Source organism: Salmo salar, chromosome ssa13 (assembly GCF_905237065.1).
Source record: "Salmo salar chromosome ssa13, Ssal_v3.1, whole genome shotgun sequence".
NCBI classification, from domain to species: Eukaryota; Metazoa; Chordata; class Actinopteri; order Salmoniformes; family Salmonidae; genus Salmo; species Salmo salar.
Genome location: NC_059454.1, coordinates 19,249,998 through 19,263,025, shown reverse-complemented (window position 1 = coordinate 19,263,025; position 13,028 = coordinate 19,249,998). Strand labels below are relative to the sequence as shown.

The following is a 13,028-nucleotide window of genomic DNA, read 5'->3' as shown; positions in this document are numbered from 1 at the left end:
TATTCTGAGTGGTGATGTTCTGCATTTATCAAAAGTCCCATCAATAGCCTGATTTCAGATGTGTTCATGTAAACAGGATTATTAGGGAAATCCTTCTTTCAAAGCATGTCAAATGTTTAAACAAACTACTGTATTAATCTGACTCTCCACAATAATTGTATTATTGTGTGCATGTAAGTGTGCATGTCATGTTGCTTCGGGTCATCCTCACTGCCTATTGGTTGATGGCTGACAGGGGCTACTAGCTAATTATGCTAAGTAGGATTGATTACAGTATGACCTACCATCATGCTTTCTCTTAGCCTAGTATGCGTACATTTATGTCATTCCCCTAATGAATTACTACAGTACACAGGTCACTCATTTGGTTGGCTTGTGTTAAACACTTTTAATTTCACCTTGTATGGAGGCGTGGGTGGTTTCAGAGACACGTGTTGTATGTACGTTTCAAAAAAATGGATCGTCTACTCGTGAGACTGGTGTGTATAATTATACTGCACATAGACGCAGACATGCCAGCCAAGTCACCCGTGATACAAGTCAATATTCCACGTCCATCCGTGTCTGAACGTCGGGAGATGACAGCCACTAAGGGCAACAGTGAGCGTGATGGATGGGGATGGAGGACGGGTAAAAGCATTTGTCTCCGATTCCAAAGGTTTCACGTTTCAATCCAGCGACAAAGATGTTGGTTTTAAACCTATCCCAAACCTTAACCCTTACCTTCACCATTCGGTTAATGCCTAAACTTAACCCTAACCTTAAAAATTCGGAGTTAATGTCTAACCTTAAACACTTTGAACCTTGACGTTTGAGCAACATGGATGAACATCTAATTGTGACGTGAGACTGTGAGAGCTAGTTGGACATGCACGCACACACACACACACACACACACACACACACACACACACACACACACACACACACACACACACACACACACACACACACCCTGGACCATGTGCATTACAAGGCAAGGGAGGTATGTAGCTGAACCCAGGTTTCACTTCTTCCTCTGTAAAGATATGGGTAGATCCATATTGCTAGAGAAGCAGGGATCAGGGTGTGATACAAGACTCATAAAATAGGCCAGAGAGCCAGACAGACATTATGCACATTCACTGTGCTAAGATATACATACATTATATGTCAGTGGAGGCTGCTGAGGGGAGGACGGCTCATAATAAGGGAGTCATCGGAATGGTACAAAAAACCCATAAAAGACGTGGTTTCCATGTGTTTGATACCATTTCATTGACTCCATTCCAGCCATTATAATGAGCCGTTCTCTACTGATATATGTAGACTGTCTATTGTGTCCCTATTGTGACTTGCCCTCATTGTCATGTCTATAACATTGTTGACACTAAAACAAATTCATTTTTATTGATTTGCTGATTGATGTACCATGGTTGATTTCTGATTCGCAATACAGTTTTTAATTCAACTAAATTCTATTTTATTCTATTCTATATTCACAGTAGCTTACTGTACACCCAGAGCAGTGAATGCACAACTTCCACACACAGTCAAGGCACTGTTAGGACTGACATGGAGATAAGTCACACACACACACACACACACACACACACACACACACACACACACACACACACACACACACACACACACACACACACACACACAGGTTCTGAGTTAAGTAATACCACTTTATTACTGTCATACTACAACACTGCTACTGCTACATTACAGCTATAGGCTATTATCCTGCTACTGTAGCAGTATGGCATACATGTGATAGTCTACTAACCTAGTCATGACAGTTATAAATCAATACATCATACAGCTGGCTGAAACCAAAGCTGAACCCCAGAAACAACTGCAAAGTGAAAGAGAACTGACCACGTACACACAAAAACACTTAGATGTTTGAAGGCTGCACAGACAACATGCCCTATTCACCTCCTAGGTCACATAGGCTGCAACAGCAGTTTGACTTGCTTCTGTCTCCTCTACTTGAAGATGGTTACATTGCAGCAACATTGTTTGTGGACTGTTTCGATTGCTACATTGGTGCATTCAAATGCTGCTGGCTACAATGTTTACAGTGCTGTTGATTAATAATAGGGACATGGGATTCTAGAAGGCCACACCTACCTGCAATGTCGGGAGTCACCCAACACGAGCCGCCGGGTGGCCCGGGTCACCCACGTGGGGGTCAGGCGGTAGGGCTACACCTCGCGCGGTATATGCGCCTTTCCCGGTCTTACATGGCCATCACACCTGCTGTTGCAAGCGGGTCTGGTCGGGGGCTTCGATGGAGACGGACTGACAGTCGTCACGGTCGTTAGCCACGCGCCTAGTCCCCGTTTTCAATCCGAGGAAAGATGAGGGGAGATGAAGAAGATGAGGAAGAGGGAGGAGGAGGGGGGGAAAGGAGATGCCAATTAAAATCCTAAAGACGTTCACCTTATTTCCAGCCTCCACTTTTTCCCCTTTCGTGCATTAATATGGCAACCACGAGGCACTTCTTTAATCTCAATCGTCTCGTTGGAAAACTCAAGGAATATGAATATCAGGAGACACGCAGGAAAGATAGAAACGTCTCCGACTCCTTGAAGAAAACATTCAAATACAACAAGGTTTTATATAGGCAGTGAAGCAAAATGGCGACTTTAATATGAAGGAGGAGTAAAAAAAAAAATCCTTGCAATGGCTGGAGCTAAAGGGAGTCACAAAAATATGTTTAGTGCAGTAATTTTCAACAGCTGCAAGCGAGTTGGTTAGAGTAAAAGAAAATGAACCAGAGGAAAAAAGGAATTAAAAGATTCGACCTCGGTCGCTTTCGGTGCAGTCTGCGGTTCCTTACCTCGGGATTATTTCGGGGTTTTATACGGAAATTATCTTCGCGGCCGTGTACAGTAATAGGCTACAGTAATGTGTGTTGAGTCATGCGCGTATCCACTCTTCCTTTGACAGCTGCAACTACAGTCTTCTGGCAACTTGCAAACTCTCGCGTTATTATTATTTTTATCGCGCAAATAATATTCGGGGTTTTTGACTAATAAACCCGATTTTGTATCGATACCAAACTGACGGTTTGATGTGGCTCATCCGACGTAACGCCGTGCGGTCATGACGAAAAAGGGTTAGGATCAATTCTTAAAACCAGCCTCGCTAAACGTTTTAATCTGGTAATGTTAGGCTACTAAATTATCATTCGGCCTTTATCGTTAATATTCAGGGAGTCAACTGCGCACAGCCTTAGATTGTAAATTGTCGTTGTGCTGTTTCGTCGGTATCATGCCAGTCCATGGCAGTCCAAAAAATGGTCCGCTCGTAGGCTATAACAATTGAAACTTGCATAGTGACGCTGGGGCAGAGTAGAATCGACTATAGGCTACCTAATCTGCTCTATCAGAAACGGATCAATCGATTTAATATGGGATGTTAAATAGGTTGTTAGATGATGTAGACTGTTATGGTTGGGCATTGCTGATCTGTCATTTTATTCCAAGGCTATTGCAATTTCGAAAACCAAGGTCACTTGCTTTGAAAGTTTCTCTTATTTTGCCCACTAATGAATTATTATTATTGCTATTACTAAATCAGCAAGCTTCTGCAAGAGCAGCTAAATGTTCTCCATTATACTCTGACATGATATGTATAACACGTGGCCCTCACTCATGCAGGCACTGAATCTTAGCCACTTACAGTGGGCTCACACAACCAGAGGAGACTCTCAGATGTGATTGGTGCCAGTCAGCATGACCTAATATTTGTTATAAGTGGAAATCATCAGAAACAATGACGTAAACCATGTACACTGGCTGTTCCCCTAAACCCCCAGAAGAGGGCAGGACATAGTCATTTTAGGGCCTGGCAACGTCAGGGCCCAAGCAGGGTACAGTATATAAAATGTATCCTTCCTTTCGACCACTCTGAAGTAGTTACTGATGAGACATGACTGGACAGTGAAAGCTATATGGCGGTGCCCTTGCTTTCACTTGTCCAATTACATTAGATCTGTTATGTCAAGGAGGGAAAGATTAAGGATGCAGTTTTAATTTCTTTAATCGCACTTCCTTCACTAAAATATATATATATATATATATATATTTTAAATTCCTTCTCTGTTTCTCTGTTTCTCGGCCCAATTCAGATATATTTTTTTTAACTAATTGGTCTTTTGTGAAAAGATCTGATGTGATTGGTCAAAAGATCAATTAGTGGAAAAATAATATCAGAATTTGGCTGCCTGTGTAAACGCAGCCTTCCACTCAACTGATTAGAAATGGTTTGTAGAGGGAAAGATAACATGACCAAAACCTGCCGCCCTTTCACCTGCCATTCATCCATTGCAGTTGCATTAGAGCTTTACACTGGGGAGCTACATTCAATTTCTACTAGATTCTCTAATTTGCTCCAAGATTATTATTTTTAAAAACATGTATCTACCCCTCACATGAAATGTTCATACATTAGATATCCAGTAGATGGAAGTGTTGCCTCACTATTGGGTCCCGTAACACTGAAATATAGTAGTCCACATTGTCATATGACCACTGGAGAACATGTGTCCTTGGTGATGGCTGTCCACTGAGTAGGCCTAGTCGCCAGTCACTGAAAGTACCCTGGTACCTAGTTTTTAAATACTATTTCAAAGTGCTGGGGTAGGATCTCGGTTTGCCGTTTGAGATAAACACATTGATGGTGTTTTCCATTAGAATATAGCAGAGAAGACAAAAAAAAATTATCTTTGGGGATTGAAGTGGCAACAAATGACCCCGGATGAGTATATCCTACAGACACGTTAGGAGAAATCCGCAGGACTCAATCTCAAATAAATGGGGAGGGTTGACCCTGCCCATCAATCTTCTTCCTCTCTTACAAAATATTACACCACAGGTTGACATACTATAAGTTATGGCAGTCAGTAAATTCCTCGGAGCAACAGTACTACCCCAGTGTATGGAGCTACGTCCTACTGTTCCCCTGCTCTGTGTTTTAATGGAACCTAACTGAATGGTTATTGCAGGATCCTGGTTGACAGACCATAAATCCCTTACAGTGATTTACTCCTCTCTTTCTCTGCTGACCAGGCACAAGCCTGGTTAATAGCTACTAAAAGCTGTCAGGTGGCCAACCTGTACTACCATTGGCAACTAGAGGGAAACCGTGTTCTACGCCGCATGTGGCGTCAATCAGTGAGGTTTCAAATGGACAATCTGCCTTCTGCGTGACAGAGGCAGAAAGAGAAGTGAGAACGTGTTGTGGGATTAAAGAATAGCAGCCATGATTTTGAAGCCACTGTTTAAGAAACACAGACCTCCAGACCTCCTTGGGCACCACTAAGCTCATTTATATCTGAGGAGAGAGAGAGAGACAAATAAGAAAGGATGGAATAAGAAAGAGATAGGTTGAGAAATGAACACATAAGCTGAGGTTATAAACACTTAGAGTCCTCTCTCCCTAACTGCCTGCTCCACAGCTATACGCTCTATCACCTCTACCTCTCCACCCATAATGAGACATCACACAGCTGACAGGACCTGTTTACCATAGAACCATCCATATGATAATGATTTACATGTAATTAGGCAGGGAGATGCTTGGTATCACCCAGTAATTGTCTCCCAGCAGTAAGCCAGACAGCCAGCGAGGCAGGATGGTGACAGGAGAAACTGCTTAGTATTCACTAACATGACTCAGCCACTGAGTGACAGGTGAGGGCGCAGGTGCAAGGTGCCAGACACGCTTCGTTTGGACAGGTGTGACGTCCTCCCTCCCTCTCCATCTCTGATTTTTCCTCTCTCCCTCCCTCACTTCCTCTGTTTCTCATTGAAATGTTTTTGTCCATCCTGTTTTCTCTCTTTTCATCTCCATCTATTCCAGTCCTTTTGTATATCTCTCTATTCTATCCATTTTCCCTCTACCACACTATCCTTCTCTTTTCTGTGTAAACATCTCTCTCTAGGGCACCAGACAACAGAACAGGGGCAGAAAGAGGAATAGAGAGAGACCTCACCAGACCGTTACCACAGAAAGGAGAAGTGAAAATAGAGGAAAATGAAATAACGGCCATCTAATTGGTTGTCCTAGCCAACTGCCCCGACTTTCTTCAATAATGGTCTATATCACCATAGACAGTGTGAAGCCAGTTGCAGAGAAAGATAAAAACAGAGAGGGAGAGGAAGATAGAGGGAGAGGAAGATCAAGAAAGATAAAGGGAGCGGCAGATAGAGCGAGATAAGGAGAGACAGATCTACAAAGGTAGAGAGAGGCGGAGAGAGAAACACAGAGGCAGAGCAAGAGTGAGAGAGAGTTAAAATAAAGAGTTAAAAGAGAGAGTTAAAAGATAGTTAGAAGCGAGAGTTAGAAGAGATATAGTTAAAAAGAGAGCTAAGAGAGAGAGTAAGAAGATAGAGTTAAAAGAGAGAGAGTTAAGAGAGAGTTAAGAGAGAGAGAGTTAAAAGAGAGAGAGTTAGAAGAGATAAGAGTTAAAAAAGAGAGCTAAGAGAGAGAGTAAGAAGAGATAAGAGTTAAAAAAGAGAGCTAAGAGAGAGAGTTAAATGAGAGAGAGAGTTAAGAGAGAGAGTTAAAAGCGAGAGTTAAGAGAGAGAGTTAAATGAGAGAGAGAGTAAGAAGAGAGAGTTAAAAGAGAGAGTTAAATGAGAGCGAGAGCGTTAAGAGAGAGAGATAAAATAGAGAATTAAGAGAGAGAGTTAAAAGAGAGAGTTAGAAGGAGAGATAAAAGAGAGAGTTAGAAGAGATCGAGTTAAGAGAGAGAGTTAAAAGAGAGAGTTAAAAGAGAGTTAGAAGAGATGAGTTAAAAAGAGAGCTAAGAGAGAGAGTAAGAAGAGATTGAATTAAAAGAGAGTTAAGAGAGAGAGTTAAATGAGAGAGAGTTAAGAGAGAGAGTTAAAATAGAGAGAGAGTTAAAAAAGATAGAGAATTAAAAGATAGAGATAAAAGTGAGAGTTAGAAGGAGAGTTAAAAGAGAGAGTTAGAAGAGATAAGAGTTAAAAGAGAGTGAGAGATAGAAGAGATATATACTGCTCAAAAAAATAAAGGGAACACTTAAACAACACATCCTAAATCTGAATGAAATAAATAATCTTATTAAATACTTTTTTCTTTACATAGTTGAATGTGTTGACAACAAAATCACACAAAAATAATCAATGGAAATCCAATTTATCAACCCATGGAGGTCTGGATTTGGAGTCACACTCAAAATTAAAGTGGAAAACCACACTACAGGCTGTTCCAACTTTGATGTAATGTCCTTAAAACAAGTCAAAATGAGGCTCAGTAGTGTGTGTGGCCTCCACGTGCCTGTATGACCTCCCTACAATGCCTGGGCATGCTCCTGATGAGGTGGTGGATGGTCTCCTGAGGGATCTCCTCCCAGACCTGGACTAAAGCATCCGCCAACTCCTGGACAGTCTGTGGTGCAACGTGGCATTGGTGGATGGAGCGAGACATGATGTCCCAGATGTGCTCAATTGGATTCAGGTCTGGGGAACGGGCGGGCCAGTCCATAGCATCAATGCCTTCCTCTTGCAGGAACTGCTGACACACTCCAGCCACATGAGGTCTAGCATTGTCTTGCATTAGGAGGAACCCAGGGCCAACCGCACCAGCATTTGGTCTCACAAGGGGTCTGAGGATCTCATCTCGGTACCTAATGGCAGTCAGGCTACCTCTGGCGAGCACATGGAGCGCTGTGCGGCCCCCCAAAGAAATGCCACCCCACACCATGACTGACCCACCGCCAAACCGGTCATGCTGGAGGATGTTGCAGGCAGTAGAACGTTCTCCACGGCGTCTACAGACTCTGTCACGTCTGTCACGTGCTCAGTGTGAACCTGCTTTCATCTGTGAAGAGCACAGGGCGCCAGTGGCGAATTTGCCAATCTTGGTGTTCTCTGGCAAATGCCAAACGTCCTGCACGGTGTTGGGCTGTAAGCACAACCCACACCTGTGGACGTCGGGCCCTCATACCACCCTCATGGAGTCTGTTTCTGACCGTTTGAGCAGACACATGCACGTTTGTGGCTTGCTGGAGGTCATTTTGCAGGGCTCTGGCAGTGCTTCTCCTGCTCCTCTTTGCACAAAGGCGGGGGTAGCGGTCCTGCTGCTGGGTTGTTGCCCTCCTACGGCCTCCTCCAGGTCTCCTGATGTACTGGCCTGTCTCCTGGTAGTGCCTCCATGCTCTGGACACTACGCTGACAGACACAGCAAACCTTCTTGCCACAGCTCGCATTGATGTGCCATCCTGGATGAGCTGCACTACTTGAGCCACTTGTGTGGGTTGTAGACTCTGTCTCATGCTACCACTAGAGTGAAAGCACCGCCAGCATTCAAAAGTGACCAAAACATCAGCCAGGAAGCATAGGAACTGAGAAGTGGTCTGTGGTCCCCACCTGCAGAACCACTCCTTTATTGGGGGTGTCTTGCTAATTGCCTATAATTTCCACCTGTTGTCTATTCCATTTGCACAACAGCATGTGAAATTTATTGTCAATCAGTGTTACTTCCTAAGTGTCCAGTTTGATTTCACAGAAGTGAGATTGACTTGGAGTTACATTGTGTTGTTTAAGTGTTCCCTTTATTTTTTTGAGCAGTGTAGTTGAGAGAGAGTTAAAAGAAAGTTGAGAGAGTTAAAAGAGAGAGTTAGAAGAGAAGAGTTAAAAGAGAGATTTAGAAGAGAGTTAAAAGAGAGAGTTAGAAGAGGTAAGAGTTAAAAAAGAGAGTTAGAATAGATATAGTTGAGAGAGAGTGAAAAGAAAGTTGAGTGAGTTAAAAGAGAGAGTTAGAAGAGAAGAGTTAAAAGAGAGAGTTAGAAGAGATAAGAGTTAAAAAAGAGAGCTAAGAGAGAGAGTAAGAAGAGAGAGTTAAAAGAGAGCGAGTTAAGAGAGAGTTAAGAGAGAGAGTTAAAAGAGAGAGTTAGAAGAGAGAGTTAAAAGAGAGAGTTAGAAGAGATAAGAGTTAAAAGAGAGAGAGTTAAAAGAGAGAGAGAGATAAGAGAGTTAATAACACAACTCAGGAGTATTTACTCTCTAAGTGCCCTGTCTCCCCAGCAGAAACAACAGTAGGATTAGCCCTTTTTTTCAATTTTCACCTAAAATGACATACCCAAATCTAAAAGAGAGAAAGTGTAGAAGGTAAGGTAGAGAGGTTAGGAGGCAGAGCCCTGTGGTCACGACCAGAACAGTTTATCTGAGAGTGAGTTGCGGTTTAGGGAAGAGGACTGCTGAAGTGAATCTGTTTCGCTCTGCTTCAACAAAAGCACTCAATCGAGGTCAGGCCTGGGGAGAAGAGAGAGGGATGTGTGAGTGTGTGTTTGATGGAGAACAAGGACCAGGGAGAGATTAGAAAAGAGCATGGAGATACAAAGATCACTGAGGGAGAGAGTATTAATTAACCAGCTTGCCTGCAGCCAATCCCTAACAGACAGCCACAGCTGCACCAAGAACAGAGAGAAAGTGTGTGTGTTACAGTACCTGTCATAGCATGGTGGGAGAAGGCTTCTTCGTAGCTCAGGTAGTTGTGTGTTTCTTCAGCCACTTACAGACGTCCTATTCAGTCCACAGCACCAATGGTTGAGAGAAGGTGTGTATATGTGAAGGTATGTGTAACTGCAATTGCGTGACTGTTATATTATGATAAGCAACATACATCTCATGAATATGCATTACTTTATTTAAAAAAGCCAAGATTCTCCATATTCCATATCTCTTCTTAACATCTGTACAGCAAGTAAATAATCATATCTTTAAAACCCTTTTCCTTAACATATCGAAAACAAACAACCCCATCCTTGATCTGAAAAAGTAAACAAACGAATAATAGAAGTGTCTGTAGACATCTACAAATGTATAACAGTGTATTTTCCACTTAACAGTCAAGTTGTTTCCTCATTCAGACAGTCCTTGTCAACTGAAGCGAGGGATAGAGGGAGGGGTAGAGGAAGGGATAGAGAGAGGGTTAGAGGAAGGTATAGAGAGAGGGGTAGAGGGAGGGATAGAGGGAGGGGTAGAGGAAGGGATAGAGAGAGGGGTAGAGGGAGGGATAGAGGGAGGGGTAGAGGGAGGGATAGAGAGAGGGGTAGAGGGAGGGATAGAGGGAGGGGTAGAGGAAGGGATAGAGAGAGGGGTAGAGGGAGGGATAGAGGGAGGGGTAGAGGAAGGGAGAGGGGTAGAGGGAGGGATAGAGGGAGGGGTAGAGGAAGGGATAGAGAGAGGGGTAGAGGGAGGGGTAGAGGGAGGGATAGAGAGAGGGTTAGAGGAAGGTATAGAGAGAGGGGTAGAGGGAGGGATAGAGGGAGGGGTAGAGGAAGGGATAGAGAGAGGGGTAGAGGGAGGGGTAGAGAGAGGGGTAGAGGGAGGGATAGAGAGAGGGGTAGAGGGAGGGATAGAGACAGGGGTAGAGGGAGGGATAGAGGGAGGGATAGAGGGGAGGGGTACAGGGAGGGGTACAGGGAGGGGTAGAGGGAGGGATAGAGGGAGGGGTAGAGAGAGGGGTAGAGGGAGGGGTACAGGGAGAGATAGAGAGAGGGGTAGAGGGAGGGGTAGAGGGAGGGGTGCAGGGAGAGATAGAGGGAGGGGTACAGGGAGGGGTACAGGGAGGGGTAGAGGGAGGAAAGGAGGGCAGGAAGGGAGGAAAGGATGGTAGCCTACCCATTGGTTACAGATGTCAATTCAACGTCTATTCCACGTTGGTTCAAAGTAATTTAATTGAAATTACATGGAAACAACGTTGATTCAACCAGTGTGTGCCCAGTATTCTGTTCCCCAGAATAGTTCTATGCACAACCATAGAAGACCTGCTCCCCTTCACCATAAATTCTGAAAAGTTAACCTTCATTTTTGTAATGAAACAAAAACACATACTGTACATGTAACTGTCAAAATAAAGGAAACACCAAAATAGAGTGTCTAATAGAGCGTTGGGAATTAATGGGTCAAAAAACATCGACATTCATCCAATTAAGTCAAATCCCAAAATGAAAGTGTGAGATGAAGCTGCATGGTTGGAGCACCACCAGCCACCAGAACAGCTTCAACGTGCCTTGGCATAGATTGTCTGGAACTCTGGTAGAGTTATGCGACACCATTCTTCCAGGAGAAATTTGGTGTTTTGTTGATAGTGGAAAACACTGTCTCGGGCGCCACTCCAGAATCTCCCACAAGTGTTCAATTGGGTTGAGATCTGGTGACTGACATACACAAACGCGCGCACACACACACGAACACACACACTTTAAAACCCCTATGCTCATTTGAGACTCACTGAGATCTCTCCTTCTAGCCATGGTAGCCGAAGTAACGGGCAACTGGGGATTTGTATACATGACACCTAAGCATGATGGGATATTAATTGCTTAAATAACTCAGGAACCACACCTTTGTGGAAGCACCTGCTTTCAATATACTTTGTATCTCTCATTTACTCAAGCATTTCCTTCATTTTGTCAGTTACCTGTATATTGGCCTATGTTGCTTTCTTCAGAGGATCTTTATTTACGGTCATGCTGAGTATTTGATTTCTGGTAACTTTATGAAGCACAGTAACGGTGTCTGGATTCACAGTGTGACAGTAATAGCAGGCAGCTGGTCTGGTTCCTCTCAATAATCTCTCTAATATGTATAGCTATCAATGAGAGACATGGTGTAGGGTGTAGGTGCATAGCTTCAGTCCTCCAGGGCGAACAGTATACACCATATGCTCCCTTTCAATGACAAGTTGATTCCTTGGGCTACCAGGTGTGTGGAATCTATAGTCAATCAGTTACACTAACTCATCAATGAGAGAGAGAGAGAGAGAGAGAGAGAGAGAGAGAGAGAGAGAGAGAGAGAGAGAGAGAGACCAGCAGGATAGGAGCCCTCGAGTACTGGAGTTGTGCACTTCTGGTGTTATGGGAAAGACACAAAAAGAGACTATTTTTACACAATGGAGTTGTAACTACAGTCTACTTCTACTGCATCATGGGAGATGTAGGCATTTGACTCTTACTAGTAGAATAGAACCATGGCTTTTGGCCAGCTACATCTCTGATTATTGCTTTATCAAATACAGCTAGGGCAGAAACAATCACAGCAAACATCTGTCATAGCATGTCCTATCAAAATGCTCTGTTTATAAAATACTGAAGGTATAGGTCTACATTATATTCAGGTCTACAGCTTATGTTCCTCTAGAACGTTCAAATAATATAAAGTACCAGTCAAAAGTTTGGACACACCTACACATTCAAGGGTTTTTCTTTATTTTTACTATTTTCTACATTGTAGAATAATAGGGAAGACATAAACTATGAAATAACACACATGGAATCATGCAGTAACCAAAGAAGTGTTAAACAAATCAAAATATATTTTATATTTGAGATTCTTCAAAGTAGCCATCCTTTGCCTTGATGACAGCTTTGCGCACTCTTGGCATTCTCTCAACCAGCTTCATGAGGTAGTCACCTGGAATGCATTCCAATTAACAGGTGTGCCTTGTTAAAAGTACATTTGTGGAATTTCTTTCCTTAATGTGTTTGAGCCAATCAGTTTTGTTGTGACAGGGTAGGGTTGGTATACAGAAGATAGCCCTATTCGGTAAAAGCACCTCAGCTTACAGCCCAAACAACCACTGTGTCTTTGTGAGACGCAGAGTAGGTGAACGGATGATCTCTGCATGTGTGGTTCCCAACGTGAAACATGGAGGAGGAGGTGTGATGGTGTGGGGGTGCTTTGCTGGTGACATTGTCAGTGATTATTTAGAATTCAAGGCAAACTTAACCAGCATGGCTACCAAAGCATTCTGCAGCGATACGCCATCCCATCTGGTTTACATTTAGTGGGACTGTCATTTGTTTTTCAACAGGACAATGACCCAACACACTTCCAGGCTGTGTAAGGGCTATTTGACCAATAAGGAGAGTGATGGAGTGCTGCATCAGATGACCTGGCCTCCACAATCACCCCACCTCAACCCAATTGGGATGAGTTGGACCGCGGAGTGACAGGAAAACAGCCAACAAGTGCTCAGCATATGTGAGAACTCCTTCA

The 13,028-nt window shown here is 43.4% G+C and overlaps 1 protein-coding gene across 3 annotated transcripts in view; it reads right to left on the bottom strand.

Annotated features, from left to right (window-relative positions):
* LOC106566583 (zinc finger protein 512B) overlaps nucleotides 1-3,290 on the bottom strand; it is a 92,235-nt gene extending 88,945 nt beyond the window's left edge. Inside the window, exons 1-3 of one of the 3 annotated variants that reach the window (XM_014134719.2) lie at nucleotides 2,834-3,290; nucleotides 2,434-2,578; nucleotides 2,122-2,323 (exon numbers count right to left, since the gene is read on the bottom strand). The gene's annotated coding sequence lies outside the window, so the exon portion shown is untranslated. Of the gene's footprint in view, nucleotides 1-2,121; nucleotides 2,324-2,433; nucleotides 2,814-2,833 lie in introns of those variants that run through there. The other 2 variants (XM_014134718.2, XM_045693021.1) reach the window with 2 other exon arrangements.
* Between the last annotated feature and the right edge of the window lie 9,738 nt (nucleotides 3,291-13,028).